Below are 13,313 nucleotides of genomic sequence, written 5' to 3'. Positions count from 1 at the left end.
TCAGCCCAGTGTGCAGCTCTAATTGCTGAGCCAAGGACCTGGGATAACCTGAGCTCGTGCGGAGACATAGGCGAGACCGGAATGAACTGTGTCTTGGGGAACAGGTGGGTCGTGTCCAGCGAGAGGGACTGTGAATACAGTCGCTGGCACATCCCAGAGGCAGGAGGTTGAAGACAGGCAGCCTTGACAATGGGCAGGCCTTTAGTCAGCTCCTGACTGGGCCAGCTGTGCCAGACAAGTGAACAGGAAGGGGCTTGCTCTCTAGGTAGAACGAGATCAGTTCTCGTCTGGTGCATTTAATGGGTCAACAGAGACCCAGCAGGGCAACCTCTTCCCTCCTCTCCCTCTGCCTCTCAAAACTTCAAAAACTTTATCGAAATTAAAGCTGAATTCTGCTGTCGGGGAACCTCTTAATGCAATCAGCTTGGAGCACTGTGGTAGCAAACAAATGGGAAAGCCTTTGGAACCAGAGGTTTTGCTGTGCAGGGACCCAGTTTACCACGTGGGGGCAGTATCACATGGAGAGAGTGAGCTCTGGATTACCAGGATGCTCGTCTCAGGAGAAATGGGAGATGGCCGCCCTGGCTTTTCCCTGGTTTTGTTTTTGTTTTTTTTAAAGACGTCTCTTGCCCTGCTTGGGTGACTCAGTTGGTTGCAGCGTTGGTCCTTACAGCAAAAAGTTGCAGGTTCTATTCCTGGTCAGGGCACATACCTGGGTTGCTGATTGGATCTCTGGTCAGAGCGTGTGTGGGAGGCAACCAATCGATGTCTCTCTCTGTATATATATCCATCTCTGTCTCCATCTCTCTCTCTCTCTATCTCTGCTTCTTTCTCTATCTTTATCTCTTTCTCTCTCTTTGTGCTTGTCTCCCTCTTTCTCTCTCTCCCCACCACTACCTATTTCTTGCTCTCCAAGTTCAATAAAAACATATCCTCAGGTGAGGATTTTTTAAATGCCTATAAAAAGTCTCCGTTGAAAGAGCATTTGAAGGCATTTTACGCAGCTCCTTTGAGAAATTAAAATTCTTCACATGTGCATGGCAAGCACACGCACCTGCTCCAGTCACAGGCCAAATGGTGCAATGTGCTGCTTTTATTTAAAAGGGGATCTTTTTCTGTGGCTGTCTGGCTGCATTTTTTAAGGGAAAACCCCACCAAATAAACCCCCGGCTCGCAGTTCAGTTCCTCTCTGCAGGAAATCGCTGGGAGATGCTTAGGAAACCTGAAGTGCGTTCGAGCTCCGTCAAGGTGAAAATCACTATGCTTCCCCTGCCAAGGTCACGACTTTCTCTTTAACTGGGAGGCTGCCTGAGCAGCAGAGTGATTCTTCCCTGGGCTGCTTGTCTCTGCCCATGCCTATGTCACAGGTGGGGTTTCCTTCCTTTCAGCCCAAGGGCCCTCACACCTGCTTCAAAGAATCGAAAACGGCCATGCCTTGTTGTCTGTGTCCTCACTGCACTGTTGGCACTGTGTTCCGGAAAGGGCACCCTTGTCCGAACGCTCCGTGACCAGCCTAATGCCCGGCACACCTCTGCGTGTTGGCTGAACGAGCCAGTGAAGGTCCCCTTCCCTTTTGCATCGTGTGCACAGTGCTCGAATGTGCTCTGCACACAATCAGCTTGTGTCACATCAGTCTTTTCTCAGAGCGCACATGGTGACCCAGCGTTCTCACCGAGGCCCTTTGAAATGTCCAGAAGCCACTTACAGTTTGGTGACCTGGTGTGTGTTTGATACCTTGCACTTTTGTTAGAAATCTTAGAGGGGAACTTGGATAGCCAAGGATAGAAAGTGGATGTCCCTCATTCCTTCACGTTCCCACAGGCCCCAGGGCTCCTGCCATGGGAGGGGAAACTGAGGGGCATCCCACTGGTGGCCTTGGCATGGGTTTTCTGTGACGGGAGGGGGGCGCAGCGGAGGAACCGGGCTCATGACCTGGTGGGGGGAGCATTACCCAGCCTGCATTATGAGAGACAGCCAGCTCACTCCTCCTCCAGCTTCCATGAGATCTGAAAGCTCCTCACAGGCACTGAGAGGGCTCGGATGTGTCCCCTGACCCCACTGAGTCCTCTCCGCAGATCCTGTCTGCTCACAATGCCAGCAACAGGTGAAGTAAGAGCAGCAGAATTGTTGCCTTCAGCACTGACACCCAGCACGACACAGCGTCCTTTATCCATAACCTGTTGACCGTGGAATCATCCACACACACAAGAGCAATTATTTCCCACAAACAACCAACCAGAGGTCAAGTCTGACTCAGTATTCCGTCATCTGGAAAGAGCGGCAGGACATAACGAGAGCCCTCGGGCACCCTGTCTCGGGCTTGGTGATGGCATCTAGTTTCTTCAAGTCTTGCTGTCTCTCACGTGGCAACTGTCTAACTCCTGCATTGAGGAGTGTCCCCAGAGCTCAGTACAATATGAGGCACACAGTAACCACGTAACATGTCTGTCTAGCGAGGGGTGGGGAAGAGGGAGCATAAACATGGACCTGCCCGCTGAATTCTAAAATGGCAAAGAAGGGGCATCCCTCTGAAAGCCGAAGGCAACAGTTCTCAGATGGCTGAAAAGGGAGGGGACTTTACATGGCATCCAGCCGCTCCTTCAGCAAGTACTGCTTGACTCCTCTACTCTTGGCGTCTACTCTCGGCCGGTGACAACGACAGGACGCCACAGGGAGGAAGTGGCAGAGCCCGGAAGCCTGGCTGTGGGGTCGAGCTGGGCCGCAGACTCACTGAACCACCCTGGGCCGCCTCCTCAACCTTTCAGGGCTGCAATTTCCTCCCCAGGACAAGGGGTCTGGTTTTCCGTCCTAACAGTCCACTGTCTCCTGATTTGAGGAACTACACTGAGTACAAAATACAGGTTTAATAACAGTCCAGAAAAATGTAGCAATGAGCCATCTGTATATGACAGCTGCTATGCTATTTCACAGACCTCCTCTGGGGCTGGCGCTAAGTGGCAACTGTCATGTTTGAGGTATGCAGAGTCCTCAGATGAAAGGACTTGGAGGGCCTCGCAGATGTGACTCACAAAGTGAAGGGAGGCCGTCTCCCGGGGAAGAGGCCGCTCGTTTCTCTGCTGCCTCCCAGCTCCACTGCAAGTTTAACTGCACTTCCAACTGGGCCCCTTCGCCCTGCAGGCGGCACTGGGAGTCAGGGATACCTTCCGGGAGAGGACCGGCAAGAGTCGTCCTGGGAGACAGTGGGAGCCGTGAAAGGGGGGCTGGGGAAGGATGCTGTCATCAGAGATCGGAGCAGCTGGAGTGTGTAGCCCTGGCTCTACAGTGGGGAGCGGGCGCTTTGTCCTCTGTGTGTGGCCCTTAGAGTTCTACACAAAGAACCAGGCCCCCAACTCGCATGCGGAGCTGACCCAGGCAGGAATCATAATATTAGGCGCTGTGTGAGGTGAGCCACAGAAAAGATGCAGAAATGCCCTTCCTTTTCTCCCTGTTTAATTCCATTTGAGCAAAACCTCAGGGCAAGTGGGGAGGAGGAATATGTGAGGCCAGCTTGGCACTGTCCCTGAGCCTGGGAGCTGTTTGGGACCCAAAGGCTCTGGGTTAATCATTGTCACATCAGCTGGCTGGCTCACTGAGTTGGCCAATCTATAGCCGGATAGTTGGTCACCCCTTCCGAACCCCAAGCCACCAGTGAGACGTCCTTCCCTTCTCGTCCCTTCCGCTTCGTCATTCTGGTGCTTCCCTGCACGTGGCTTTTTCTGCGTTGTGAACACTCACACGGAGAGCCTGTCCCATGTGGCTCACTCATCTCCTCTCATTCTGCAGGCTGGCCGCAGAACACATTGGCAAAGCAGACGGCAGGGCTGAGGATACTGATCCCACACCGGCACGATGAACCCGGCTTCGACGTGGCCTAGGCGGGGGAGCCGGGGGTGTGTGGAATAACCAGGCCGAGGAAAGTGGCATGGAGAAGGCATCAGAGTCGGGACACCCCGGCTGAGCCCCAGTAGCACAACCAGACGACTCCACAACCATTCTCAGCCTCCGTTCACTGCCTGGGTGGGGAAGGGGCCCAAACTGTAAATACCATCTTTGCCCATGTTGAATGGGCCAAATGAAATCGTGTGCGAGGGAGCGATTTGAATAGCAGAGCCCTGTACCAATGCTCGTTCTATTAGTGCTTTCACAAACAAACAAACACCCCACAAAAAGGGAATGCTGGTGTATGAATGATTTCAGGGGATCTGGTTCTCTGCTTGACGTTGCTGAGGTGGGAGGAGATGCAGGGCCGGCAGGATGGGTCTTCTTTTCTTTGGATGGAAGCCTCTGACCTTGGGTGTTGGCCGTGTATCACAGGCATGTGGACTGCTCCCAAGGGGTGCTTTCCCAGCAAGGGACTTGGAATGGTTTTACACAGTTTTGCTGATTGGCTCATACACATCAGTGAACAATCAGAATGGCCCCACACTGATTATGAGCCAGTAAGCACCATTTCTGGAAATGTCAGACATGTGTAATTTATCCCTCAAGCCACTCCACACATATTTTTCTGATAAATGAATGGCTGGTGATCGAACACATTGTTTCTGGTGGTGGCTCCGATCCTTTCCATTTGATTTAACATGCCCTGGTTCACTTAGCCAAGTCATGACAGAGAAGCTGTAGCCCTGCACGAATAGAACCTGATCCTTACTTTAAATGCCTCTCAGAGAAAGACTGTGTTTCAGACGAGACCACCCAGCTGCTCCAATTGTCCCAGAAGCTGCTTGGGTTTAACGTGCTCAGATTTGCTAAGGAAACTCACACATAACTCATTTACAATTTCCTGATGATAACTGGCTGAAACACAAGGAAGAAGAGCCTAGAATACAAATTCAGTAATCAGCCTGGTAATGGATTACAATCAGTAGAAATCAAACATGTTATTGAATTTCTGAACAGTCAGTTAAGGCATCTGTGAGTTTATTAGAAAGTTGTTTAGTGATGAAAAGGGCAAGACACACATACCTTGATACTGCACCTATAAACCTGTGGTTTACAAAACTTAGCTTTAACCCAGTTTTCGTTTTCTGTGTCTAACATTTGTGAACTGCTCCTTTCAACTCAGCAAGCATGGGTTGATTGATTACCACACACCTCGCCTTGTGCTTTGGTACTTTGGGATACACTGCAGTCCTCTTACCGAGTCAGGAAAGGAAGAACACTCGTCATCAGTTTAAAGATTGAACAACAGCGTGCAAGAGGCACAGCTCAGATGACATGCTGGGCCTGAGCACAGAAGGACTGGAACTTATTCAGTAGTCACACCGGCCTGGGACACTGCTGTAAGCCGAGTCTTCTTGCCCACACCGAACAGGTGCCAAGGCATGTACTGAGTGGAAGGATTGCCTAACAGTAGCTATTTAGTGTGATAATGGCGTTTGACAGCTTGGACACAAACACCATTGTCACACTCCACAGCTCTGCTAAGGGACGTCTGCAGCTGGGAAGGTGGTAACTTCACCTGCACATTCTGCTGTGGCGGATCACCAGGGAGCCTCGCCAGCTGTGTGTAGTGACCTGAGCAGAGAAAAGAAGGATCAGGGGCAGGGAGCATCTGGAACACTGGAAAGAGAGAAAGACTCACGGGTGCCAGGCTTATGTGTCCTGAAACAGCCAAGCTGAGAAAGGGACCCGAAGGGGCCACTGCCTTATGTTCTGTTACCACCCGCCACGACCTCCCATCAACAGGAAGAGAAACTTCCTTCGGAAACAGATGAGAAATCTGTTTGCGTCAGTTTTCTAAAAGGGCTAAGAGAGAAAGAATCCCTAGAGGGAATTGATTTTAGGAAACAAATTCTTAGTGGGTCACCACATTATAACCCATAATAACATGACTGGACCTTCCCAACTCTCCCCTCACCATGTATCTCTATCCATCATCAGTACGTGTAGTAATGCTGCAGCCTAAGGAAGGTACAATTATTTTGTGTGGAGATGTAGCACTTAGATGGGCTATAATCTTCTTTCATTGGTACCTATCTGATACAGCAGCACCCAGATTTTACATGTTATTCTCCACCGTTGGCAAGAGGAAAGGGGAGGGAAGGAAGGAAATGGACAAAGAGAGAAACTATACAATTTGTCATGAATGACACTCATTTTCTAGCAATCAGGAGCCTCCTGTAAATAAACACCCCTGGTTTCTTGGGTTTCCTGTTAAAAATGGTTTCTAATAAATATTTATTTATTTTTATTTATTTCTGTCCACAATGGAGAATGAGAAGAAATGACACATTTCACCTAACCTTTTTTTTCTCCCACATGCTGAAAAAGGAGGGAGTAGGGACCAGTCTATTTTTACCCCAGGAGAACCCTGTTGTTAACATCGGGCCAGAGCCTTACCGGGCCATCAAATCAGCCCGTTCTTAACAATCGAAAGTGAGCACTCTGCGTTTTTAAAAGTAAAAATGACCCTTATTCACAGGCAGACCACAAAATCACCCTCTTCACCCTAGACTGCATGTTATCAGCAGACTGTGAAAGTCACCCAGCTGCCACAGGATTGGAGCCTTTTCTTCTCTTTCTTTCTTTTGCTTTTCGGTTTTCTGGCAATGTCATCGATACACAGCCTTGCATCTGCCCTAGGAGTACCAGCCAGCCTTTTTTGGCCCTGCCGATGTGCTCCTCTTCCTATTAAGTGACTGATTCCCTTTGGTGTCTGTCTGCGCCCCTGGCTTGCCTCACCAGGGTGCGCTCACTTGTAGGGCAGCAGGGAATTGCCGCCCAGCCCACTGTGTTGTGAGACCTGCTCCCTTCAGGTGGAACTCTTCCCCCGCCACCACTCACCCCACACACAGATTTTGCAGCTCCCCAGCTGACCCCAAACGCCCCCAGCAGCCCTCAGCTCCCTGGCTGCAGCCACAGGGACACACTCTTGAGGCTCTTCCTTTCTCACTGCTCCATCTAACAAGTCAGCCACGCTCATCTGCTTTGTCTGAGGGACCTAGCACAGACACCCCCACTGCCTGGCTGCTCAAGGGACATCGCTGGCCACGACAAGGGGCCCTGGACATATCTTACTTCATTTGGGATTTATGGAAAAAGCAGTCCTGGAAGACATGCTTAAAGGGCTCTCTGCACAGGGCAAGGGCTCACGCCCATTTCACTTACAGCACCTGAGAGCAGCGTGTGAGTAGCCCCTCCACTTCTCCAGGTGGGTGCTGCAACCTTCCAGGAGTCTGCCAAAGACTGGAAGGGAGGGAGAGTCAACAGGGAAGAAAAAAGAGAGGATGTTAATACCTAACAGGTAAATGTTACCACCTCCTTCCCCAAATAAACCTCTATTTCTTCGGTCTAAGAAATTTCTCTCAAGGAAAGAGTCCTTGAATTGGAGAAAAGATTTTTCCTCCTACAGATTTGTAGAAAGATTTACCTCTAAGGTTGTCTAGGGTGGCACTGTTTGTATTAGTAAAAATTGCAAACAACCTTCATGTCCAATTATAGAAAGTTAGTATATTTATAATACACCCTAGTCACGTAAGTTGATATTGTAGAAAAAAATGGTGGTTGACTTGGAAAGAGATTCAAGATATGTTATTGAATGGAGGAGTCATTTATAAAATAATGTGCACACTGGGAGCCCTTTTTTGTGAGGAATACATATATGCCGGGGCCCCAAACACCCAATATTGCCTGGTTATCTTTGACTGGTAGATTGGGGTTTCATTTTTTTCTTCCTTTCGCTTCTCCACATTGATTAATTTCTACAAATCATGTAGTACTTTTGTACTGGGAAAAACGATTAGAATTTAAATAATTTGTAAGCAGGGTTCATGTGGGGGTATATTCCTAATGAAATTCCTTCTTGCACAAGGCTCCCCTGAAATCGGGAGGCTGGAACTTACCCTCTGTCTACACTGCTTGTCAACAAGCTCGGAAGCTCGTGCTGCCCTGAGAGATGGGCCTCAGGCTGATTTCTCAGCAAATGATTGCTGAAGTGCTTTATTTTGCAGAATGCTAATTTTACGGTATGACAGCATTGATCCATAAACACTTGTTTATCGGGTGCCTGTGATGTTCTCAGCCTTGCGCACACGTTTTAAACACAGCTCTAACGGCCACCACCTTTTATTACTTCTTTGATTGCTTCTGCAGGTGCAGTTAAACTCGGCCTGCAAAGCAGTTTAAAGAAGCAAGCAGAGTGTTTCCACTTCTTCCAAATGCCGTCTAACATGTCACTAACAAAAAAATGAGAAGTGGCAGTGTCAGGATCTACCTGGATATATATTCTCTTAATTCACAAAGTCATTCTCATTCTGCAGTTATGTAAAAAAGCCCTTTTGTTCTAGTTCTTTCAAATGTGGCAATTGAAATAGTACCAGTTCATAAAAACTAGAAAGTTTATAAGGTGGTTGAGAAACAATTACACCTGTTATTTCCTGTGGAACAAAAAAAAATGAACGCTTAAGGCAAAGATGTTGGATACTAATCAGGATGATGGGTCCAAATGCCAGCACAACTTTCTGCCGCTTAGAAAAGGCCTGGAGGGGTCCGGTTTAGCGGCTCTCCACTGATTTCAGCCTCATTCAGTTCTCTCCACCTCTCTTGGCTCCTTCCTGAGGTGGGGGTCAGGCATTTCTAAATGGCCCTTACCATGACGTTTCCGTGGGGTGTCCCTGTCTAATCTTCCCTTGCCCTCTGACCTGGACTGAGTGTCTAGACGTTTCTGGTGCCTAGATTTCAGAATGCAGCTTTCCCATTGAGCCCATGGTATGACAATCAGGCAAGACAGGGTTTGCCTTTCTTTTCATCTCATGAAGATATTTTTTTTCATTAACGGGGATGGAGGTTCATTGGGGGGAAGACTTTACAAAGCCTAACCCTCTAGCAAATTCTTCAGTCTTTAAGTATTTTGTGTACATTGCAGCTTCTTACAAGATGCCTTCGATGCACAAGTACCAGGAATAGCACAGAAATCCCTGTTCTTTCTTAGGTCACATCTGGGCACCAGCAGCTGGTCTTTGCCTTCACACTGGGATCCCCAGAGGCTGAGAACCGTGTTGGGCCAACAGCAGAAGATGGCAAAAAGGAGGCTTTGGGGACTGAGAAGTGTTACCTTGCAGAGAACCTTATCAATCAGCACCAAAAACCCCCATTTTCTTAAAAAGCAAAAGATCGATGAAAATACTTTTTCCTGATTCCAAATCCACATTTACTGTCACCTCACATACGTGTGCTAAAGGCATCAATTTGATTCTTTTAGGCTGTTAGCATTTGTCAAAGACAAAGAAAGACACTAACATACGCCTGGGTCTTGTCACTTTGAAAATACGAGGACATTTTAAAATAAAATGTTCTTGTCAATAGGGAGCAAAGATGCATTTCTTTTCTCATTGAAATTTGCTTAGAAGGGGAGTTCTGGGTGCTTCTGTGCCCATTATCTGTGTTTATCACCAACCAGGGGTTAAGAGAGACCACTGAGCACATTCTCAGCTGAGCTGGGGCCACAACAGACCTTTGTAAGAGAATTGCTGAGGTTGGAGGTCTCCTAGGAACCAGCCTCCTCTCTGAGCTGCCATCCAGCTCTTTCCAGGGCCGTCGATGGACTAATAAGAGGTGGACACCTCCACAGCCCCGAGGTGGGCCTTTTAGCAGCTGAAGAACAAAGTAGAGCGAGCTGTGCCGTGCGACTGCCCAGAAGCTTGGGGAGGGGAGGGACTCCTGGCCAGGTCAACCTCCTAATCCCAGTGAGATCCCAGTCTTCTGGTGGATCTCAAAGACCTTGGAGCTGTTGGTAACTCAGACCATCCTGAAACAGGTAATGGCTTCAGGGCCACTGCTTCAGGAGCAGAACTAAAAGTCCACGCTACTTCTGGGCCCCAACTCCTCCCCAGCCTTAGCCTTTCTCTCCACGGGATTGAGAGGAACATCTAGAAAAGTCACAAGTTTTTTTCAGGCTTTCTGAAAACAAAACAAAACAGAATAGTCACAGCAGACAAATTCAAGCATGCTGTGTTTACCACTGCACCTTATTCAGGTGTTGTGTGGGGTCTTTTTGAACACCTAGGTCACAGCTCACCCCCACCTTTGAAAGGCAGTGAGCCCCAAAAAGAACAGCATAATTCACACGGGAGTTGGAGGGTCCATGGGAAGAGAGGAACTTACCTTCCAGGCAGCTCGAGTCTCGCAGCCCAGGCCCTCTGCTGGCCGGTGGGGCGGTGCCTCCCAGGCGCCCTGAGTTACACGGAGCGGCCGTGGGCCTGAGCCCTGAGCTTCTGCAGGTTTTAGGCCTTGTCTCTCTCCCTTTATGGAATCCAGAGCTTTAAAGTAAACAGCTTTTTCTCTTTCTGATAAGTCACATTAAATTATTGATTTGGAAGGGGGGAGGACACGACCTTAGCCCCCTAAGTCATTGTCACCTTTGGTCAAGCACACTAAGCAAGGCTGGAAAGCCCAGTGTCCGCCCTCCGCGGTGTGGGGGTGCAGTGCGGCCTGCAGGTTGGTGGCCCAGGCAGGTGCCCCTAATGAACACATCGTCCCCTCAGAAGCCCAGGTGCAAACGCCTTTAACTCTTTCCTTACAGGAAGACTACGGTTTGTTACCTCGTCACCTCCTCAGAATTCTAGACCCAGGAAAGTCACCTGGTCGTGGAAATATAGGCAATTCAGACATCCTTGGCTCATCCTACTTAAAGCTCTTGACCAATATTTGGAAGCCAATCTCATTCTCTTCTTGCACTGGTTTCTTCTGATGTCACTGCAACCCATTTATTTGTTCCTGCCGACAATCACTAAGCTCCTCCTTATCTGCTAAGCTCTGGAAATGCTGTGGTGACGAGACAGACGGAGATTACACTTGGCAGGAAAGACACCTACACGCCAAAGCTGTGACGTAAGCAACCACTGGCAGCGGCCATTGGTCCCAGATGAAGGCTGAGAGCTGCTATTATTTTTAATGTCTCTGATTATTTCTTTTCCTCCTCAGACCACTTTGTCACTTTCTTCAGCTTTGAAAGGAAGCTGTTGGTCACCCTCTAGTAGTAAATACAGTCTAAAGTGAGGGCTGGTTGGTGGCCCGAGGAAGTGGCAGCCTCAACCAGCAGGTACAAGCGTTCTGCCCTGCACTTGCTCTTAGGTATATTTCTTTTCAGGTGAAAGTGGAAAGCAAAACATGCTGTGGCTCTTTCTTCTTTTTTCCTTGGAGCTGCGAGCCGATCTCAAGGAGGGAGCCCACAGAGTCAGGCTGCTGTTGGGTCCCCACGTGCCTATGGGAGACCTCTGGCTGCCTCGGGCCTCCCGAGGTCTTCCTGCAAACTGGCTGCTAGCAAAGGTCGGGGCTCCCAGGAAGGCTGAGGGATGTGGCCTTCCCCAGACCCGCACGCTCACGTGGTGAAGGCCCAAATGGTCATCGAGAAATGGGAAAAACACTCCCGTGGGCCTGTGGGAATGGCCAGGTTTTGTGTCTTCAGCATTCTTCAAGAGACAGGGTGTCAACGTGATTTTTTAAAGGTCATATCACTGGCACTGTCCAGGGTACCTTCCTTTGTGCTTTTTAAATTACTTCTTGGTTACTTCAGAATTACTGTTGGTTTTTCTACTTAAAGTGAAGCAGATTGCCCAGAACCTGCACCCCCCTCCCCACCAGGTACCTATTCTTTTCAAGGGCAGAACTAGTCCCCCCCATTTCTAGGCCCCCCAGCTAGGACATCCGGCCACTGCTAGGACATCCGGGTCACTTTCGGCAGCCCCTCTCAGTTTAGTCAAGACAATTTTCCCTTCTTTTGGAAATCCATTATGAAGACAGACATTTAGCTTTCAGATGACTTCCTTTAAATTCCCAGCCATTGTACTTGCCAGGATTCTGAATGTCATAGAAAGGATTAGTCTTACTCTATTTATAACCCTGCCAACCCCTACCTTAGCTGTCTTTCAACGATCCTTCCTGCCTAGGCTGCACGGCTTAGCCGGTGGAGCGTCTTTGTGCACCGAAGGGGTTGTCTATCTGACTCCTCATCAGAGCATGTGTCTAGGTTGTGGGTTCGCTTCCCTGGTTTGGGCGCATGGCAGGCAACGAGTCGCTGTTCCTCTCTCTGTGATGTTTCTTGCCCTCTCTCTCTAAAAACATCCATAGAAACGTCCTTGGCTGAGGATAAAAAAAGGAATGTGAAAAAATAAAATGATAAGTGTTTTATTATGATTATTATTTTATCACAAGGGTTGCATTCTTTTAAGATAAGACTTGAATCCTGCAGGGTTGAAGTTCAGTTTGGAACAGCTCAATCCCTAACGTTTGTACTCACAGACAGGCTGCAAACTGGACTTTGCAAAGAGAGACAAACAAAACCAGGTAACTTTCCACTGGTGCAGTTAGAAGCAGGCCCTGCCCCCTGGGGGGTGCCTGACTGTGTTTTTCTCATCTTCCTGCCTGAGCTGAGGCTTTCTGGGGAAGGGGGGAAGGTGGTCAGTTCCAATAAAAAATGACCAGCTTTTGCCAGGAGGGATCCAGAATTCCAAGAACTGGGAATCCTGGGTCTCGTTCAAGATTCTTCACCATTCAGATATTTGCCTTTGGACACAATGTTTTGTACTTCTGAGTTTTTAGGTTCCTCTCTCTGCGGCAAAGCTGAGAATGCTTGCTTGTCATTTGCTCTGACACTAGATGACATAGGTCATGAAGCTGTTTTTATTAACAAAGAGAAACAAAGACGCACTCAGAAAAATTCCGAAGGTCATGAGCTGTACTGACTAACCGGCTATTCATTGGCCTAGTGAAGAAAGAGACCAGGGGAGTGAAATTTAGCCCGTGAGGGACGGGGCCGAGCATGGGGGGACCAGAGGGAGGCTGAACAGCCAAGGCTTCAGACGTGCTCTCAAGAGAGTCAAAGTCACCTTCAAACCAATGTCCTGGCCCAGGGCCAAGTGCAAATGGCATGTTGACAGGGAGTCCTGGTTTCATCACAGTAGTCACACACACGAGTCACCTTCTCCCACTAAAGATCCCTGCTCTTACTGGTGAAATATTGGCTCCAAATGCCGGTTGGCATGGGGGGCAGTGGCCTGAGTGCGGGGACAAGAGGGCCATCATCACATGGATGTGCGGGCACCTTGGCATGGAGGCTGGTGAAGAAAGTTGCAGATGCAGTACTTTTCCCTGAAACTCTTCCCCACACCCCCCCCGAAGAGTGAGAGTTTCCTACTCGACCTGCCTGCCATCTTTGGAGCTAAAATAACAGGAGTTTCCTGAGAGCATCTGATGTTTAGCTCATTTTCAAATTTCTCAATTCTCTCCAAAATCTTTGAGAGTTGTTTTTCTTTTGTTCTATCTATCTATCTAATTTTTTTAAAGAGAGGTGTTTTTTTTTTTAAAGATTGTAT

The 13,313-nt window shown here is 48.8% G+C and overlaps 1 long non-coding RNA gene across 3 annotated transcripts; it reads right to left on the bottom strand.

Moving 5' to 3' along the window:
• Positions 1–2,493: 2,493 nt before the first annotated feature.
• On the bottom strand, positions 2,494–10,765 carry LOC119054125 (uncharacterized). Of its 3 annotated transcripts, none has more exons than XR_008391441.1 (3): positions 10,105–10,765; positions 7,111–7,188; positions 2,494–5,517 (listed from the first exon to the last, which is right to left on the bottom strand). It is a non-coding gene; the product is annotated as an uncharacterized LOC119054125 (long non-coding RNA). The 3 variants fall into 3 exon arrangements; XR_008391440.1 differs by having other exon boundaries at positions 2,495–5,517; positions 7,116–7,188; positions 10,105–10,755; XR_005083453.2 differs by having other exon boundaries at positions 2,495–5,517; positions 7,116–7,178; positions 10,105–10,753.
• Positions 10,766–13,313: the final 2,548 nt, after the last annotated feature.

This window comes from Artibeus jamaicensis, unplaced genomic scaffold (assembly GCF_021234435.1).
Source record: "Artibeus jamaicensis isolate MK-2021 breed Jamaican fruit bat unplaced genomic scaffold, CSHL_Jam_final contig_354, whole genome shotgun sequence".
In the NCBI taxonomy this organism is placed as follows: Eukaryota; Metazoa; Chordata; class Mammalia; order Chiroptera; family Phyllostomidae; genus Artibeus; species Artibeus jamaicensis.
The sequence above is the reverse complement of the archived record's forward strand: the minus strand, read 5'-3'. Positions and strand labels throughout refer to the sequence as shown.